Here is a 20,371-nt window from a genome sequence, read left to right on the forward strand (position 1 = left end):
CTCTTCTAGCTTGGATCCGTTCCCTCTAGTCCTATCAATACCTGACACCCTAAGAAGTCTCTCGCCAGCTTTCTTGTAGGCCTCCTCCTTCAGATATTGGAAGGCCCCAATGAGGTCTCATCAGAGTCTTCTCTTCTCCAGACTCAACAACCCCAACTCTCTCAGCTTGTCCTTATAGGAGATCTGATCATCCTCCTGGCCCTTCTCTGGACACATTCCAGCATGTCTAGATCTTTCTTGTAATAGGTGTTCCAGAACTGGACACAGTACTCCAGGTGGGATCTTCCAAGAGCAGCGCAGAGAGGGAGAATCTCTTCTTGTGGCCTGCTGACCACACTGCTCTTGATGCAGCCCAGGACCCAGCTGGCTTTTTGGCCTGCAAGTGTACAGTGATGGCTTGTATTAGGCTTCTCATCTACCAGCACCCCCAAGTCCTTTTCTTCAGGACTGCTCTCAAGCCAGTCACTGCCCAGCCTCTATTAGTGCCTAGGGTCGCCCCAACCCAGATGAAGGACACTTCACTTGGTCTTGTTGAACCTCAGTTGAACCTACAGTGTGGCCAGTAGGACAAGGGAGGTTATTCTTCCCCTGTACTCAGCACTGGTCAGACCACACCTTGAGTACTGTGTCCAGTTCTGGGCCCCTCAATTCAAGAAAGATGTTGAGGTGCTGGAACATGTCCAGAGAAGGGCAACGAAGCTGGTGAGGGGCCTGGAGCACAAATCCTATGAGGAGAGATTGAGGGAGCTGGGCCTGTTTAGCCTGGAGAAGAGGAGGCTCAGGAGTGATCTTATTGCTGTCTACAACTACCTGAAAGGACATTGTAGCCAGGTGGGGGGTGGCCTCTTCTCCCAGGCAACCAGCAATAGAACAAGGGGACACAGTCTCAAGTTGTGCCAGGGTAGGTATAGGCTGGATGTTAGGAGGAAGTTCTTCCCAGAGAGAGTGATTTCCCATTGGAATGGGCTGCCCAGGGAGGTGGTGGAGGCACTGTCCCTGGAGGTGTTGAAGAAAAGCCTGGCTGAGGCACTTAGTGCCATGGTCTAGTTGATTGGATAGGGCAGGGTGATAGGTTGGACTGCATGATCTTGGAGGTCTCTTCCCACCTGGTTGATTCTATGATTCTGTGTGGCCAGCATGGGCCCACCTCTCTGCCCTGTCCGGGCCCCTGTGGATGGATCCCTTCCTCCAGCACGTCAACCGCACCACGCAGCCTGGTGTCATCAGCAAGTCTGCTGAGGGTGCACGGTATGCCACTGCCCATGTCCAGAGTGCTCCCAGGGCTGATCCTTGAGAGACCCCACTTGTCACTGGCCTGCACCTGGGCATGGACCCACTGACAGACACTCTTGGGGTGCATCCATCAAGCCACTTCTTTATCCACTCAGTCAGACAATAAGTGTATGGGGTGACCACAGAGAACAATTCTCACTAGAACTAGGACCAGGAAAAGCAAGGAATGTACATACACAAGAATATGGACTTTTCAGGGTGCAAACTAATTATTATGCTTGCCAAAAGCAATGCTAATATAAAGGTAGCTGCAAGCACCTGGACAGATGGGCAGAGGCCAATGGGATGGGGTTCAGCTATTTTGCTAGTTTGAAGCAAGCTGGGATGTTTTGGTAACAGAACTAGATAACGGGCAGTGAAATGAAAAACAATTGATGTCAACTTCTCTCACAGTTACGCTGAGAACTCTGGGAAGAAGAAAGACTTTTTCTCCATTTTTGTTTCTCTCTCTTGCTTTTGCCTTAGACCTGGTCACATCTCATTAACCCTGCTCCTACTAACCTTGCTCCCTAACCTCTTGGCTGCACCTCTCTTCTTCCTGAGAACTGGGGTAAGGTTGAGAGGGCCGGGGGGAGGTGTTGGGGTGGTTTGAGAGCCCCTCCTGGGGACTCAGGTTTCTGGGAGGGGAGTTGTGCTTTTGTATTGTTTATCCTTTGTATATTTCTGTATATAATTGTATATAGCTGTATATATTGTAAATAGCTGCTTGTAAATTCTGCTAGCTGTAAATAAATTGCTTCATCTATATTCCCAGGGTCCGTCTGAGTTAGCTGGGGCAAATACAAAAGTGTGGGGGGGCGGGGTAACCCCCAAACCATCACATTTTTATATTGGCTTTCCCAACGTGGGGCTAGATATTTCAGTGAGTGGAAATCAGCTCTGGGAATTAAGATGAAGCTAATCAAGCAGCTATTGTACTTGGTGGGGATTGCTGTGTGGCCTGTTTTCTGGTTTTTTGTGTACAACTGGATCAAAGATCAAATTGGTTATTTCTTACTTCATGTAGTTTTTAAGAAGGCTAAAGTTAAGCTTTCAAACATGTTCTGGAGCTGGGGTGATTTTATTCTTGGTTATGCTGGTTTTAGTGTCACTGAGAATATTACTAGTGATATTACAAGAGTTTTTGTGAATAATGTTACAATCAATCGAGAGTCTGCTTTATCTACTGCTCTCATGAGGGTCATCCAGCCCCAAACTGAAATGTCAAGTCCATGCAAGGATTTTTACAGAAAAGAGATTGTGACGGGTTTGGTCTGCAGTAATCTGGCTCTTATGATTTTAATATTCATATTAATTTTGGCATTATGTGTGAAAAATTCAAAACCAGCTTCTGTAAGAGCTAGGAAAATTTCTGTGTCTCAGAAGCAGTCTCTTTCACAGCAAAACAAGGGAACACAGTTATCGGCTTCCCCCTTGCCAGCCTCTGCCCCTCCTTCTCCAAGTGCTGGGAACACAGCCAGTGTTCCTGCCACTAACGTAAACAATGATAACAAAAACAAAAACAAAAACGGGCAGAATTCGGTAGGAGCCTCAGGAGCACAGGCAGGTACCCAAAATCAGAATGTTCCCAGCAAAAATGATAACACCTCAGGGTTGGCAGGCATCCCAGGAGGACAGGCAAACAATCCTACTAGTGCTAGTAACGCTAGCCCAGTCAGTCCAAATCCTAATGACACCAGCTCAGCCAATTCGAACCCCCAGCCAGCAGACCAGAACCAAAATCCTCCTGTTAAAAGCAAGGCAGACTTGAACTCACAAGCTCCAGTTCAGACCCCTAAGGATACAAATGCTCCAAGTCAGACCTCCAATAATTCAAGTGCTCCAAGTCAGACTCCTAAAAATTCAAATCCTCCAGCAGACACATCCAAGTCTGTTGCTGCTCAGGCCCTTCTGGCACCTGCTAAGGCAAAAGCTAAAACAAAGAGTGGTTCGCAGGAGGATGTAAGACAGGGGACGTCTGGTGGTCAGCAGCAAGAGGAGGAAGAGGAGGCAGTTAGTCTGCGAGACCTTGTAGATGTGCTGAGACAACAATACTCAAGTGAGAGGAGCGCTGTGAGGTTAGCTGCCAGGAGAGAGGATGGTTCCAATGAGTTTAGGAATGCTATGAGGAAGATTGTGTTAGGCCAGGCACCACCAGATCAACAGGAAGAGGAGGAGGAAGATGACATCCAAGGCTCCAAGGATCCACTCAGAGAGGTCAGGGAAGTTAGGAAGGAATACACAAGGGAATCAGGCGAGCCAATCCTAAGCTGGCTAGTGAGATGCCGTGGCATTGGTGCTAATGCTCTGCAGGTAGGAGACAAGTCTGCCAAGCAGCTGGGACCACTCACTAAGGAGAGTGGAGTGGACAAACACCTGGCAAGTCCTCTTGGTAGGGTTAGCTTGTGGACACGCCTTTTGTTGGCTGTGGCTATGAGATATCCTTCCCGAGATGATTTGCCATGGGCTGCCAAGAAGTGGAACACCATTGAGCAGGGAATTAAGCTTCTGAAGGAGTTTGCTGTGAAGGAAGTGCTTTATGGAGATCATGGTACTCATGAGCCTGACGATATTCCTTTGGGAACAGGTCTCATGAAGAAGCTGATTAAGCTTGCTCCTTCATCCTATGCTAACATCTTGGCCAGTAAGTTTCTAGCAAGGAGTGACAATGGAAGATCTTTCACTGTTGGTGAATTCACTGATCAGCTCAGGCAGATTGAGGACAGCTTGTCACATTCTGGTATAATCTGTGCCATAAAGACTATGACTACAGAGCTTAAAGATGGTATAAGAGATGGCATCAAGGAGAGCATGAAAGAACTGAAAGAGGACCTTACAACCTCAATTTCCAATCTGGTAAAGGATACCATTCCTGCATCATCTGAATGGGTGAATGTTTCTGCAGTCAGGAACAGACGCCCACCTCCTGCAAGGCAATTCCAGCCTAGGAGGAGACAAATTCCACCCAGACAGCAGCAATCACGTGCGTCACTGTGGATACTTCTGCGTGACACATACGGTGAGAACATGAACAAATGGGATGGTAAACCTACTTCAGCTCTTTCAAAGAGGGTCAGGGATCTGCAGAGTGGCAGAAACAGAGGCAATAATGCCAGGAAAGTAGCTGTCACTTCTTCAGCTCCTGAGAGCAACTGCAATTGTTCCAACAGTTGCAATTCCTCTTGCAACAACACCAATCACTGTGTACACCCTACATGCCATGTTCAGCATTAGGGGTGCCCTGCCTCCAGCCAGGAGGAGGAAAGGGATAGTGGAGAAAACCGAATCTATTGGAATGTATTCATTAGGTGGCCTGGCAGTTCAAGAGTTCGGAAATACAGGGCTTTAGTTGACACAGGTGCTCAGTGTACTTTATTGCCATCTAATTGCAAAGGGACAGAGTCCATTTCTATCTTTGGAATCACTGGTGGATCTCAAGAGTTAACTAAGATACAGGCTGAGATCAGTTTAACTGGTAAAGAGTGGAAGACACATACTATTGTAACTGGTCCTGATGCGCCTTGCATTTTGGGAATTGACTTTTTGAGACAAGGTTGTTTCAAAGATCCTAAGGGTCATAAATGGGCTTTTGGAATAGCATCTGTAGAGATTGAGGATGATAAATTGAAATTGTCCATTAGGCCTGAACTTTCTGATGAATCTGCAGTTGTGGGACATCATGACATAGAGGACCTGGAAGTGCCAATTGCAACTCAAACTGTTCATCATAGGCAGTACAGAACTAACCGTGACTCTTTGTTGCCCATTCATCAGCTGATTCGTCAATTGGAGAGTCAGGCTGTCATCGAGAAAGCTCATTCACCTTTCAACAGTCCCATCTGGCCTGTGCGCAAACCTACGGGCGACTGGAGACTGACAGTTGACTTTCGTGCCCTCAACGAGGTGACGCCACCCATGAGTGCAGCTGTGCCGGACATGCTGGAACTCCAGTACGAGCTGGAATCGAAGGAGGCTAAATGGTATGCAACCATAGACATTGCTAATGCTTTCTTCTCTATTCCCATAGCAAAGGAGTGCAGGCCTCAGTTTGCATTCACCTGGAGAGGAATCCAGTACCAGTTCAATCGTTTGCCTCAGGGGTGGAAACACAGCTCAAGCATCTGTCACTCAGTCATCCACAATGCACTGGAGAAAGGTAAAGCTCCAGAGCACATCCAGTACATCGACGACATCATTGTGTGGGGCCAAACTGCTGAGGAAGTCTTCGAGAAAGGTAACAAAATCATTGACATTCTGTTGCAAGCAGGTTTTGCCATTAAGAGAGACAAGGTCAAAGGACCTGCCAAAGAAATTCAGTTTCTGGGAGTGCGGTGGCAGGATGGTCGCCGTTACATTCCTCAGGATGTGATTAACAAAGTCTCCACCATGGCTGTTCCCACCAGTAAGAAGGACACACTTTCTTTCCTTGGTGTGGTGGGATTTTGGAGACTACACATTCCTGGTTTCAGTCAGATTGTCAAACCTCTGCATGATGTGACTCGTAAGAGAAACAATTTTGAGTGGGGACCTGAACAACAAGCAGCCTTTGATCAAATCAAACGAGAAATAGTCCATGCAGTGGGCTTAGGACCTGTGAGATCTGGTCCGGACATTAAAAACATTCTGTACACGGCTGCCAGTGACAATGGTCCAACTTGGAGTCTTTGGCAGAGAGCTCCAAATGAGACACGTGGTCGTCCACTTGGTTTCTGGGGACGTTGCTACAGAGGTTCAGAGACAAATTACACTGCAACTGAGAAAGAGATTCTAGCAGCCTATGAGGGAGTGAAAGCAGCTTCTGAAGTGATTGGAACTGAGTCACAATTACTTTTAGCTCCTAGACTGCCAGTTCTTAACTGGATGTTCAAGGGCAAAGGTTCATCACCGCATCATGCCACAGATGCAACCTGGTCTAAATGGATGGCTTTGATAACCCAACGAGCACGAATGGGTAATCTTGACCGACCTGGTCTAGTGGAGGTGATCACCAACTGGCCGGAAGGCACAGACTGTTCCAAACCTCCAGAGGAGAAAATAACTCGTGCTGAGGAAGCTCCTCCCTATGGTGATCTCTCTGATCAGGAAAAGAACTATGCTTTGTTCACAGATGGTTCCTGTCGTCTTGTTGGGAACAAGCGAATATGGAAGTCAGCAGTTTGGAGTCCAACCAGGAGAGTTACCGAAACGAAAGATGGCGAAGGAGAATCCAGTCAGTTCGCTGAGGTAAAAGCTGTTCAACTTGCTCTTGATGTGGCTGAACGTGAGAATTGGCCTATCCTTTACCTCTACACCGACTCGTGGATGGTAGCCAATGCTCTATGGGGTTGGCTAAAGGACTGGAAGAAGAATGGTTGGCAGAGGAAAGGAAAGCCTATTTGGTGTGCTGATCTATGGCAGGACATTGATGCACGGCTGGAGAAAATTCCAGTGAAGGTGCGGCACGTAGACGCACACATGCCCAAGAGCAGAGCCACTGAGGAACATCAACACAACCAGAAGGCAGACCAAGCTGCTAAGATTGCTCAAGTTGATACCAACTCTGAACTTGACATTGACCTTGATTGGAAACACCGAGGTGAGCTGTTCTTAGCTCGGTGGGCCCATGACTCATCTGGACATCAAGGCAGAGATGGAACATACCGATGGGCTCGTGATAGGTCAATTGACTTGTCTATGGACGCTATCACCCAAGTCATCTATGACTGCGACATTTGTGCTGCTATTAAGCAGGCTAAGCGAATCAAGCCCTTATGGTATGGTGAGAGATGGTCAAAGTACAAGTATGGTGAAGCCTGGCAGATTGACTACATCACTTTACCTCGATCACGTTCTGGCAATCAGTATGTGCTAACGATGGTAGAAGCCAGCACTGGATGGTTGGAAACCTATCCAGTTCCACATGCTACTGCACGTAACACCATTGTTGGTTTGGAGAGACAGATCTTGTGGAGACATGGAACTCCAGAGAGAATTGAGTCAGACAATGGTACTCATTTCAAGAACAATCTTGTGAAAAACTGGGCCAAAGAGCATGGTATTGAATGGATCTATCACATACCCTACTATGCACCAGCTTCAGGGAAGATTGAGCGCTACAATGGTTTGCTGAAAACCACCCTCAAAGCCATGGGGGGTGGAACTCTGAAAAACTGGGACAAACATTTAGCAGAAGCTACCTGGTTGGTAAATAGTAGAGGTTCAGTAAACAGAGCAGGACCTGCACAATCAGATTTGGTCCAAACAGTAGACGGTGATAAAGTTCCTGTTATACATGAGAAGAATCTGTTAGGGAAAACTGTTTGGGTATTTTCTCCTTCGGGCGAAGGGAAACCTGTCCGAGGGGTGGTTTCTGCTGAAGGTCCTGGTCATACATACTGGATAATGCAGGAGAATGGTGAAATTCAGTGTATTCCACAGAGAAATCTAACTTTAGCTGAGAGAGTTTAAATTCAAGCTGTTAGGAGTTTTCTGTTCTAGGTAACATCGGCGCCCAACACTGAGAAAAATCTACAGTATGTGAGCACGAACCCAACATCACCTGGGAGTCCCTGTTCTGAGCTTTTGAATCACCTACATCTGATTGAAGTGTGAACTGAACTTGTATATATTGTTTTAGTGTAAATATTGGTTTAGATTAGATTGGATAATTCTCAGCGATACTCTGAGCGAAGTAGACAGGGGTGGATTGTGCTAGTTTGAAGCAAGCTGGGATGTTTTGGTAACAGAACTAGATAACGGGCAGTGAAATGAAAAACAATTGATGTCAACTTCTCTCACAGTTACGCTGAGAACTCTGGGAAGAAGAAAGACTTTTTCTCCATTTTTGTTTCTCTCTCTTGCTTTTGCCTTAGACCTGGTCACATCTCATTAACCCTGCTCCTACTAACCTTGCTCCCTAACCTCTTGGCTGCACCTCTCTTCTTCCTGAGAACTGGGGTAAGGTTGAGAGGGCCGGGGGGAGGTGTTGGGGTGGTTTGAGAGCCCCTCCTGGGGACTCAGGTTTCTGGGAGGGGAGTTGTGCTTTTGTATTGTTTATCCTTTGTATATTTCTGTATATAATTGTATATAGCTGTATATATTGTAAATAGCTGCTTGTAAATTCTGCTAGCTGTAAATAAATTGCTTCATCTATATTCCCAGGGTCCGTCTGAGTTAGCTGGGGCAAATACAAAAGTGTGGGGGGGCGGGGTAACCCCCAAACCATCACAATAGCTCAAAGTGCAGGGTGCTGCACTTTGGCCACAACAACCCCATGCAGAGATACAGGCTGGGGTCGGAGTGGCTGGAGAGCAGCCAGACAGAGAGGGATCTGGGGGTACTGATTGATACCCGCCTGAACATGAGCCAGCAGTGTGCCCAGGTGGCCAAGAGAGCCAGTGGCATCCTGGCCTGCATCAGGAGTGGTGTGGTCAGCAGGAGCAGGGAGGTCATTCTGCCCCTGTACTCTGCACTGGTCAGACCACACCTCGAGTACTGCGTTCAGTTCTGGGCCCCCCAGTTTAGGAAGGACACTGAGATGCTTGAGCGTGTCCAGAGAAGGGCGACGAGGCTGGTGAGAGGCCTCGAGCACAAGCCCTACGAGGAGAGGCTTAGGGAGCTGGGGTTGTTTAGCCTGGAGAAGAGGAGGCTCAGGGGTGACCTTATTGCTGTCTACAACTACCTGAAGGGTGGTTGTGGCCAGGAGGAGGTTGCTCTCTTCTCTCAGGTGGCCAGCTCCAGAACAAGAGGACACAGCCTCAGGCTGCGCCAGGGGAAATTTCGGCTCGAGGTGAGGAGAAAGTTCTTCACTGAGAGAGTCATTAGGCACTGGAATGGGCTGCCTGGGGAGGTGGTGGAGTCGTCGTCCCTGGGGCAGTTCAAGGCAAGGTTGGATGTGGCACTTGGTGCCATGGTCTAGCCTTGGGCACTGTGGTAAAGGGTTGGACTTGATGATCTGTGAGGTCTCTTCCAACCTTGGTGATACTGTGTGTGTGATACACTCAAGGGTAGACACCTTTGACAAAGGGTAGGCACTGGGTGGTTGCCTTTTGTGAGGCCTCAGTGATGAAGCTTTGTTAAAATGTCTCACTTTCTATTGATTGAAGGGTGGGTTGCCTCAGACAATTATTATTCCCTCTGGCCAAAAGTGAATAGGTGGGGGAAGACTGAGTAATGAACAACAGAAACTCTCCAAAGTGTTTTGGTCTTCAAAACCAGGATGCTGTTTAAGAACGGGCTGAGAGGGGTCAGAGGTTCTGATGTGCTTCAGATAAAAGCAGACACCTGGTTCTTTGAGCTAGTGGCAGGAGTGCTGTTCACATTCATGTTGTAGCCCTTATGATCTTTTTGATTAGGGCTTCCCTGGGCACTGCTTTTTAATGGAATCTGAAAAATTGCAAATGGCTTCAAAAATCGCTTCTTAATCTGATGAAACAACCAAGGAATAACACAAAGGGTAGAAACGCCTCAACACCCTGCTCTCATCAGAGCATTAGGGGAAATACGTAAATAAAGAAAACAATCAGTGCCTGTTCACACCTCATCAACTGCCTAACAACTTGCAGCTAGTTAATTACACCCCTTTAAAATGCATGTGCAGGAGAAATGATTCAGGAACAAGTTTCTATAATGATAAAGGACAGCGCAGAAATACTGACTCCACTCAGGTAAGTGTAACCCTTTGAATTTGACAATGCTGAAGGAATGCACTGTATATAATAGCAAAGTAACTGTTGGCTGTTTTATACTAAGCATTTAACAACTACTAATCTACAGTGATTCCATGTTTTTTTTTAATTGCTACTAACCTCTGTAACCTTTACTACTCACTTAAAAGGAGGATCAGAATCACACAGAATTACAGAACCTCAGAAGTTGAAAGGGACCTCTCATCGAGTCCAGCCCCCCCTGCCAAGCAGGATCACCTAGGGTAGTTTACACAGGAGAGTCTCCAGAGAAGAAACCCCCACACCCTCCCTGGGCAGCCTGTTCCAGTGCTCCATCGCCCTCACTGTAAAGAAAAGAAGTTTCTCCTCACGTTGAGGTGAAACCTTCTATGTCCAAGATTGACACAATGCACAAAAGAACTAAATGCTGAGTTCTTTTTGATCAAATATATTGAAGACTACTAAGTGGTAAATTACTACTAGCACACGTTATTTCCACACCTGGCTAGCAGCTCAGTAAACACACAGTCTCTATGGCTGGCAGCAGAACGTGAGTTTCACATCATCTCTGCAAATTCTCAGGACGATTTTTTGCCAACATTGCTTTAAGCATGCCTGCAATGCTGTTTCACCTTTTTTACCCATAAAAACAACTTTCTAATCAAGTCGTAATTCTCTAATATGTTGAGCTCTCTCTGGTGACCAATGACAGGACATGAGGAAATTAAATGAAGCTGCATCAGGGGAAGATCAGATTGGATGTTAGGAAAAGGTTCTTCACCAAGAGAGTGGTCAGTCACTGGAACAGGTTCTCCAGGGAAGTGGTCACAGCACCAAGCCTGTCAGAGTTTGTGAAATGTCAGGACAAGGTTTTTAATCATATGACTTAGCGTTAGGTAGTCCTGCAAGGAGCAGGGAGTTGGACTCAATAACCCTTAAGCATGTCTTTCAACTTGAGATATTTTACGACTCTGTGATTCTGTATTTTACTCTTGTCTAAGTTTATATAACTCTGTGATACAACCATAATCTGTGGTTATGAGTAGTGATAAGCAGTTATGTTATAATGATAATGCAGTGCAAGGGGTTGTAATCATGGAATGACAGCAATGAGGGAAGGCACAGGATGACACCAACAACTTCATGGTTCTAAACAGGTGATCAGTTAAAAATGCACAGACCTGGAAGTTGGGGAAGCCAGTTCTAGAGGTAACAAAGAGAATATGCAACTCCCAGCACACTGCACCGAACCAAACCACCTTAGCATCTGTGGAGGCAACAAAGGGTGAGTATGACATCAGACGATGTGGATGTTAAGAAGTTTGTAAGACTAATAGTAACTGTATTATTATTGAGGCTTGTAGGTTTTTTTTTTCTCCTTTGTAATACTATTTTCTTCCTCTGTAATTATTTGATCTTGGATTTTATCTAAACTGACAATGGATTCTTGACCCTGCAAAAGACGTTTGCTTCCTCTTCTGTAAGGAATCTGGGGGTAGTAACTGTTCCTTGAGGAAAGTCCACAGAACAAATTCGTATGCTCTAGGCATTTTTTTTGCCCTTCAAAGATTATGCATGTGTCCTGTGTTAACTAAGGACAGCTTTTTTCACTGACAAATGATAGGATTTCAGGAATAATTTTCTTGTGTTTCACTCCTTCCTTTTTCCCCAATGGAGAGGTCACTACAGAGTTCTGTGCTCTGCAGCCTGCCTGACCAACTGGAAACAAAATGTACTTTATTCTTAGCAGTCTGTGGGTTAGTATGTATGAGGCATAACATAAACTACATCTGATGGCCAAAAGACTATCAACACCAAAGGACAGAAATGTTTGTCTAAAGATCTTTCCTTGGTATCTCCCAGTGTCATAATCAACCAGTTGTTGGGTTTTTTTTTTTTTCCTAAGCAAAGAGCACTGAACAAGTGCACAGGTACCAGTCAGGGAGCTTTGCAAAGCCTGCAACCTTTCAGTTGGGTCTCTGGGAACTCTGGCCCAGGCAGGATGGGATGCTTCTCTGCCCATGGCAAGCCTCCCATACATGTCTACACCTGAATGAGTCATCAAGATGCACTTCATAGCAACTGAGGAGAAACAGGCTCTTCTAAGATGTGATTTATCTGCAGCACCCATGTGGGAATGACTCTTGTCCTAGAAGGGCCTTATGTCACCTCCTTGACATGCAGGAAATTTAGACAAGCAGTTCATATATAGGGAGGCACATTTTATTCAGACACATATATATGTGTGTGTGTGTGTGTGTATGTATTCATGTGGGTATATAATTCCTAGTGAATATAAACTTTTAATTAAAAAAAAGCCACCAAAATTACATGTAATCTTTTATCACAAGCCACTGTCAGAGCTCAGAAGGGGTTAGATGCCTATTCATGTAATAAAATGGAGATGTGTAATAATATAATATCACTGAAGATGCCACTACCATTTTTTATCCAGTACAATAGCAAGTTTAATATTTACTGTCCTTTTTTGTGACACCCCATTGATTGCTACCCTGGGGCTACAGATGGATGATATGAAGCATTCACCTGCAATATCAATTTAAGCAATCAGGCTTCTTGATCTGGTGTTTCCAGTGGTCATGCCCTTCTCTCATGGCACCTTTTCTGTGCTTTCAGGCTGTTAGATTCAGCCCAGTATTTTCCTCCAAAACACACCTCTTTGGAACACTACATTCAACACCACTGAAGCATTAATTCTCTTAGTATATGCAGGATGCTAAACAGACCTTAAATACCCTATATATAGTTGTATTTGCAAATGTATGGCACTTGATTTTAACTCAAAGTCTTGAGTATCTCCTACAGATTTGCTCTTGAAATTCAGCTGGGAAAACTCAATTAAATGTGTTTTTAGCATAAAGCTTGCTGCAGTTTTCTGAGAGTCTTTTAAATGGATGCTGTGGTACAGAAGTTTTATGGATTGCCAGGAACACTTTAATGGTACCCTCACCTGAAACAAAATTGAAGAGGAGGGTGAAAAGGGTCAAGCTTTTTCTTTATTTCAGCCACTGATGCATCAAAGCATAGAAGCAGTAAGACATTTTCATCGCTATTTGTTGGAGGTGAAAGGAAAAGAAACCATTCTCTGTTTCTCAGTAGCAGTGCACTTGCAGTGGGAATACTTGAAAAAGAAAATGGTGTGAACACTGGAAATGCATCATTTGCAGGTGGTAACTTTTATTGACCTTATCTACAAATAAATGAAGCCTAAGAATGGGTATTTCCTGCTAGCTGTTTAGCACATGCATAATTTCAAAATGAAGAAAACTGCTGAGAAGCCATCATTTGATCTTGAGAGGCTTACAGCAAAAGTCTGTAGTCAGAGAAGAGTTTCAGCTGAAGAAACATAGAAACACAGAAACATCCAGCTTGGAAAAGACCTTTGGGATCAGTAAGTCCAACAATCTAAACCTACCCAGTCTCAGCTTGAGGTCATTTCCCCCTTGTTCTGTCTCCAATTACTTGTGGGAAGAGACCAGCACCAGCCTCTGCACAATGTCTCTTCAAGTAGCTGTAGACAGCAATGAGGGCTCCCCTCAGCCTCCTCCTTTTCAAACTAAACACCCCTAGCTCACTCAGCCGCTCCTCCTAAGATTTATTCTCTAGGCCCTTCAGCAGCTTTGTTGCCCTCTTCTGGACTTGCTCCAGCACCTCCCCAACTCTTGTATTGCAGTGCCCAAAACTGTACACAGTACTTAGGTGTGTCCTCACCAAAGGCAAGTTTCAGTGGGAAACATTTCATATCATCAGTTTTGAATTCCTGAAAACGTTGAGGCACATTCCTTTAAGATGCTTCAACAGTGTTATGATTTAAAGGGTAACTTTTTTTTTTGCAGCAACACTCGTGGAGATTTTCTCAGTATTTCCCAGCTAAATGTTTACATTATGGGTGATGAAAATGAAGATAGTGGATACCAATGTACAAATACTGTATTTATTATTCCTGCTCAATGCACTATAATGCTTATTTTACAGTCTGTTATAGTAAGCACACAACTCATGTGTTAAGGAAAGAATTCACTTAAGAAAAAAAGTAATCAACAACCAAACAACCAAACAAGTATGAATTATTTGATTCAAAAGTAAGCATGTAAAAAAAAAAAATCCAGAAAAAAAAACCAAACCAGGGTAACAATCAATGGTTTACACTATGTAACAAATATTTTGGCAGTTTTCTTGTGAAAATGTTGTTTTCAGCATTAAAAGTGGTAAGCATTTCTGGAAGGTTCAGATTTGACAAGAGGCTGGACGTGTTGTTTTGCAATAGCGTGTCAGAAACTTTACATACACATAATTCAACATCCCTATAGAAAAAATGCCTTAAGAGTGCACCTTCCAGTTCAGTTAATTAATAAGTACTCTATGGTATTGTCTTGTAAGATAATTGATTCTCATCTCCAAAACTGTGGAAAGAATATTTTACCTGTTAAGTGACATGGTCAGAATAGAGGTAACTATGCATTCATACTTTCATAGCTGTGCTTCAAAGCCAAGATGTCAACTATAAACAATTTCACATTTGAACAAAAAAGTAACATTTTAATAACTGATTAGTCAGGCAGAAGTGTCACACTGTTTCTGAAGGCCACCTAAATAGTGGAAGTATCTCCCAGCACCTAATTAGGACTTTCCTGCATCAGAGGTATTTAGTAAAACTAATAGATTTCTCTGCTGTGACCTTGCCCTTCAAGGCAAGTGGTGAGCTCTTGCTTCAGACTATGCCACCGGCACTTATTGTGGCAGCTAACGCAAAGAACCAAAATCAAACCCTGGTACATCCATTTGCACTAGACAGGAATAATAACCCTCCATTCGTGACAGCATTATGCTAAGTATAATGCAGCCAGTTCTGATGTGGCCAGTCCAGATGAAATCGATTATGTGCTACAGAAACTCCTCAGCTGAACGCAAACCCTTTTCCTGAGTGGACTGCAATACACGCAGAACTGATTGATACTGAACTATGATGTTAAACCACTTTGTGTTTATCCAGCTGCCACAGAAGTAATGTCCATGTGCATTTGGATGCCCACCACCACCAAAGGAAATCACAGCTCCTGCAATCCAATGGCCTGAACTTGTTTTTCGGTTCTTCCATCAGCTGCACAACCAGACGTACTGAAAAAATGAAATGCCAAGCACGGAATCGCTTTTGTAAAGGGCCTGCAGGTGTGTCCCACGCCTGACGCCGGGCAGAGCAGCCAGGCCATACCGCCTGCCGAGCAACGCCCAGCGCACGCCGGACTGCACACTCGGAGCGACTCCCTGCGGGGAACATCGCTCAGCCCGCGCCGGGAGCTTTGCGCACGGCCTCAGCTCAGCCGCCAGACAGGGCAGCCCCACGCCCGCCGCTCCAGGGCCGCACAGCCTGCCCGGCCCCGGCGGGGCCCGCGGCCTCCCCTCGCCGCCGCAGCCGCTGGCCCACGTGACGGCGGGCGGCTCGCGCCCTACCGGCCTGCCCTCCGCGGAAGGGAGGAGAGGGTGAGCGGGCAGGAGCGGCGGGCGGGGCGACGGGAGCCGGGCGGGCTCAGAGCGCGGAAAAGCGGGGAGGGCAGTGCGTGGCTGGGCGAGGAAATGGCGGGGAAAGGTTTCTTGGTGGAGAAGGGAGTGGGGACATAGGTGAAGAGAAAGGGTTTGGGGGAGGGGGGTTACGGCGGCCGCCACAGGGCAGGCTCGGTGCTAGCACACCGCGCGCCACGTCCGCCAGACTCTCTGTGCCGCCCCCGCGGGCCCCGCCCTTCTCTCCGCCCTTTCCCTCGCTGTCAGGAGCTGGTGGTGGCGGCGTGGGTGAGGAGGAAGCTGAAGTATGGAAGTGGAAGGCTCTGTACCCCTGTCGGGTGGGGTGTCCTGTGGACAGCCGTACTTCTGCGGCGGAGCTGACTGCCGCGCGGTGTAACAACCGGAATGCGGCGGCGGCGGGCTCCTGCCGGCGGCACTGGGCCCGTGGGCAGAAGCGGCTCCTGCGGCCTGGCAGCAGCCCTGTGGCGGCCGCGGGCGGCTAAGTGTCCCTCGCCTGTTCCACAGGCCCGCGGCCTGGATGCCGCTTGTTTGATGTAGGTTTTTGCCTGTGTTCGTTCTTCCTCTAAGTTACTCATATGTTAATGGCAGTGAGAGGGGATTTAATTAAAAACAAGTGCAAAGCTGATAGTGTGAAAGTGGTCATTAAGGGGAGACACTCTTCACTGCAAGGTGGAAGAGGGAACCAAGGCACAGAAACTACTGTGTGTAACCAGGACTTGACACTGTGCACAGTTCCTGCTTCTGGACTGGGTGCAGTTTTTACTTAAAAGTGTGTTGCCGTTTTATTAGATTGGTATCAAATCTTGTCCTGTTAATGATGATTCGGTGGTGCCCTGAGGGACTGGTTTTCCTGTCAGGGTATATCCTAGACATGGGAGAAATACTCTATTTTTTGGGGGGTTTATGTAACTTACTGTAAAGTGGCTACTTTTCTATATCTGATAGTTGGCCTTCAATCTACTCTATACATTACTGCTCTATGTAAAGACTGCAGTGCTTGAAACCGAAGACATTCAGCTGCTTTCTAGACAGAGCTTTGTGGTGGCCTTACCTTTTTTTAAGGAAAAAAAACCCCTTTTTGTTTTGAAGTCACTAAGTTTGAATAGCAAAACTGCATCTGAACACCAGGTAGACTAATCAGTATTCCACTGTAGGTGGTTTGTTTGTTTGTGATTTATTCTATATTGTTACTGGTGTGTTGAACTGGAGTTTAGTACATTGCCATACCCAAAACAGGAGGGAGGCGATGTAGGCAAGCTGCTCTATGTCTCCCTAGATAATCTTATTTTGCTACCATGTTTTTATTTTCTTTGTCTCACCCAAAAAGCATACGTCATACATACTTGTTCATTGCTCAGTTAGGGGGACATGCTTGGGCGTTTTCAGATTTAACTTGTATCTTTAAAAGCCTTCAAAATTAGACTTATTTGCAATAGGTAGCTTTGTAAAAAAAGTCTAACATTTTAAACTACTGTGTGTGGGAGATTTCTATGAGTCTTAAATTTCATTTAAAATGATAGAGTCTTCTGTTTGACTTGTATTTTGTTACCAAAAGAAATTGGCTTCTGGAACTGATGGGAGATAACTATAGATATGGTATAGTAGTGGGTGGTGTATTCAAATCCATGTGAATATTTAAATTATGCTGAGCTATAATTTTGAGATTCAAATGGTTTTTGTCACAGTTGGAATTTTACATTGAGATCTTGCAAGCTGACCAGTGTGCCACAGATTGCAGTTATTTTTTTGAATACTTGGGTCCTTATGCAGATGGTTTGGCTTCATTTATTCCTCAGACCTGAGGAATTTATATGGCAGTTGGATTTATAACAAGTATCAGACTAAAAATCAATATGGTGGTGAACAGATGTTGCAGAATATACTAGGTATGCCCCTAGGAAGTCCCACAGTGACCTCTAATGTTCAAGGAGTAAAAATAAAGGCAGTTAATTTTTAAAGATAGTTTTGCTTATTAGTTTGCACATTTAGTTTGTTAGTGTACCACAGTAAATAGTAACTAGTTGGTGGATCAGGGCTTACTGTTAGGTTTCATGGGAATGTTATGTTGGGGAGTCAACTGTCCCTCATTTTGAGCAAGTACATGTAAAGCCTTCTGTACAGTAGTTGTGGGAGAGGTAGTTACTTTTGGTAAAGTTTATTATGATTTGAAAGGCATTTTCCATTCCATCACAGAATACATCTGGTTGGAAGAAACTTCTAAGATCATCCAGTCCAACACTTAAACTCAGTGCTGAGGGGTCAACACTAAACTATGTCCCTAAGCACCTGGTCTGTGTGCTGCTTAAACACCTCCAGGTTTGGTGGCTGCACCATGGACCTGGGTAGACCATTTCAGTGTTTGAGAACTCTTTATGTGAAGAAATATATCTTTACATCCACTGTAAACCTCACATGGCGCAGCTTGAAACCATTCTCTCTAGTTCTATCACCACCAAGGAGAAGAGGCTGCTCCCAGCTCCAACCTTGGTTCAGGTAGTTACAGAGAGCCATGAGGTCTCCATTCAGCCTCCTCTAGACTGAACAACCCCAGCTCACTAAGAGGCTCCTTGTAGGTCATGTGTTCAAGGCCCTTCACAAGCCTCATTGCTCTTCTTTGGACATGCTCTAGATCCTCAGTGCCCTTGTAGCGAGTGGAGCAGAACTGAACACAGTCCTCAAGGTGTGGTCTCATGAGTACAGGAGGTGATCACCTTCCTGTTTCTGCTGGCCACAGCATTTCTAATACAAGCCAGGATGCCACTGGCTTTGTTGGCTGCCTGGACATGCTCCTGCCTCATATTCAGTCTAAGTATCAACCAATACCCTCAGGTCCCTCTCTGAGTCCCAGCTTTCCAACGACACACGCCCAAGTCTGTAACTTACTGTGGAGTGGTTGTGACCTGAGTGGGAGACCCGGCACTTGGTTTTGTTAAACGTCATACAGTTAGCCTTGGCCCATCAATCTAACCTGTCCAGATCCCACTGTAAAGCTTCCCTACACTCTAGCAGATTGACACAGCCACTCAGCTTGGTGACACCTGCAAACTTACTGGGAGTGCACTCGATACCCTCATCCAGATAATTAATAAATAGATTAAAGAGGGCAGGCCCCAGTACTGAACCCTGGGGCACACCACTAGTAGCAACCACCACTGTGGGCCAGGCCATCCAGCCATTTTTTTAATCCAGTGCAGAGTGGACTTATCCAAGACTTGTGCCATGAGTTTCTGAAGGACAGTGCTGTGGGAGACAGAGTCAAAGGCTTTAGTGAAGTCCAGCCAGATGATGTCCACAGCCCTTCCCTCATCCACTAGTTGGGTCACCTTGCTGTAGCTAAAGATCAGATTAGTCAGGCATAACCTGCTTTTCATAAACCCATGCTGACTGGGCCATATTGCCTGCTTGTCTTGTAAGTGCTGTATGATTGGTGCTTAGGATTACCTGCTACATAACCTTTCCTGGCACTGAGGTCAGACTGACAGGCCTGTAGTTCCCTGGATCATCCTTCTGGCCCTTCTTGTAGATGGACATCACATTTGCTAGCCTCCAATGAACTGTCCTCCCTAGTTAGCCAGGACTTTTGTCAAATAATGGTACGTGGTTTGTTGAGCACATTTGCCAGATCCTTGAGTACCCTTGGGTGGATCCTATCTGGTCCCATAGACTTGTGCACATCAAAGTGGCATGACAAGTCATTGATCATTTCCTCCTGGATCGTGGGGGCTGCTTTCTGCTCCCCGTATCTGTCTTTTAATTCCAGGGTCTGAAGCCTCACTGAGCAACTTGGGTCACTGACAAATACTGAGACAAAGGAGCCATTTAGTAGCTCAGACTATTACTTGTCTTTGGTCACCAGGTTCCCTCCTGCATCCAGTAGAGAGTAGATATTCTCCCTAGCACTTCTTTTACTATTAATTATGAAAGCACTTTTTATTGTCTTTAATGACACTGGCCAGATTGAGTTCTAGTTGAACTTTGACCTTTATAATTTTCTCCCTGCATATGCTAACAAAAGTCTTATACTCTTCTTGAGTTACCTTCTCCTTCTTCCATAGCTGGTAGACTTTTCTCTTCCTGAATTGTAGCCAAAGCTCTGTGCTTAGCCAGGCTGGGCTTCTACCCCACCACCTTATTTTCCAATGCACAAGGACAGCTTGTTCTTGTGCCTTGAAGATTTCCCTCTTGAGGAATGTCCAGCCTTCCTAGATTCCATTGTCCTTCAGGACTACCTCCCAGGGGATGCCATCAACCAGTCTCCTAAGCAAGTCCAAGCCTGCCATCCAGAAGTCCAAGGATGTAGTTCTATTGGATCTCTGCCTAACTTCCCTTAGAAGCTCCACCATCTCGTGGTCATTTTGTCCAAGATGTCCACTAGCTTTTACATCTCCTACTAGTCCTTTTGTGTTTGCAGGTAGCAGGTCTAGTAGAGAGCCTTCCCTCGTTAACCCATTCACTGGCTGTTTTAAGAAGTTATTTTTCACACACTGCAAGAACCTTCAGGACTGCTCCCTGTCTGCTGTATTGTATTTCTAGCAGATACCTGGTAAATTGAAGTCACCAGCAAGAACAAGGGCTAGTAATTCTGAGACCTTTCCCAGGCACCCGTAAAACACTTCATCAGCCTCATTGTCCTGGTTGGATGGCCTATAATGTTACATATATGTTGGCTAAAACTGAATATTTCCTTTTTTTTTTTTTTTTTTTGGTAGTTTTTGCCCAGGTTTGATTCTTGACAACCACAGGTCATTGGCCTCAATGATCTTAAAGGTATTTTCCAACTTAAGTGATTCTGTGATTCTGACTAACAAGATGGTTTCTTGGTACTTGAAAGAATCCAGAGTGTTGACTAGATATATTCCAAAATTAATTTAAAATCAAAGGTTATGCTATTATTTACTGAAAATACCATTTAT

General features: G+C 45.5%; 1 protein-coding gene and 1 long non-coding RNA gene across 4 annotated transcripts in view; one reads left to right on the forward strand and one right to left on the reverse strand.

Moving 5' to 3' along the window:
* Nucleotides 1–1,402: 1,402 nt before the first annotated feature.
* Nucleotides 1,403–9,670, reverse strand: LOC135175080 (uncharacterized). Its single transcript, XR_010302219.1, has 2 exons — nucleotides 9,252–9,670; nucleotides 1,403–1,551 (listed from the first exon to the last, which is right to left on the reverse strand). It is a non-coding gene; the product is annotated as an uncharacterized LOC135175080 (long non-coding RNA).
* A 200-nt stretch (nucleotides 9,671–9,870) lies between these two features.
* IMMP2L (inner mitochondrial membrane peptidase subunit 2) overlaps nucleotides 9,871–20,371 on the forward strand; it is a 480,812-nt gene continuing 470,311 nt past the window's right edge. The window contains exons 1-3 of one of the 3 annotated variants that reach the window (XM_064142892.1): nucleotides 9,871–9,917; nucleotides 11,075–11,202; nucleotides 14,932–15,419. The gene's annotated coding sequence lies outside the window, so the exon portion shown is untranslated. Of the gene's footprint in view, nucleotides 9,918–11,074; nucleotides 11,203–14,931; nucleotides 15,420–15,697; nucleotides 15,992–20,371 lie in introns of those variants that run through there. The other 2 variants (XM_064142893.1, XM_064142894.1) reach the window with 2 other exon arrangements.

This window comes from Pogoniulus pusillus, chromosome 4, assembly GCF_015220805.1.
Source record: "Pogoniulus pusillus isolate bPogPus1 chromosome 4, bPogPus1.pri, whole genome shotgun sequence".
NCBI lineage: Eukaryota > Metazoa > Chordata > Aves > Piciformes > Lybiidae > Pogoniulus > Pogoniulus pusillus.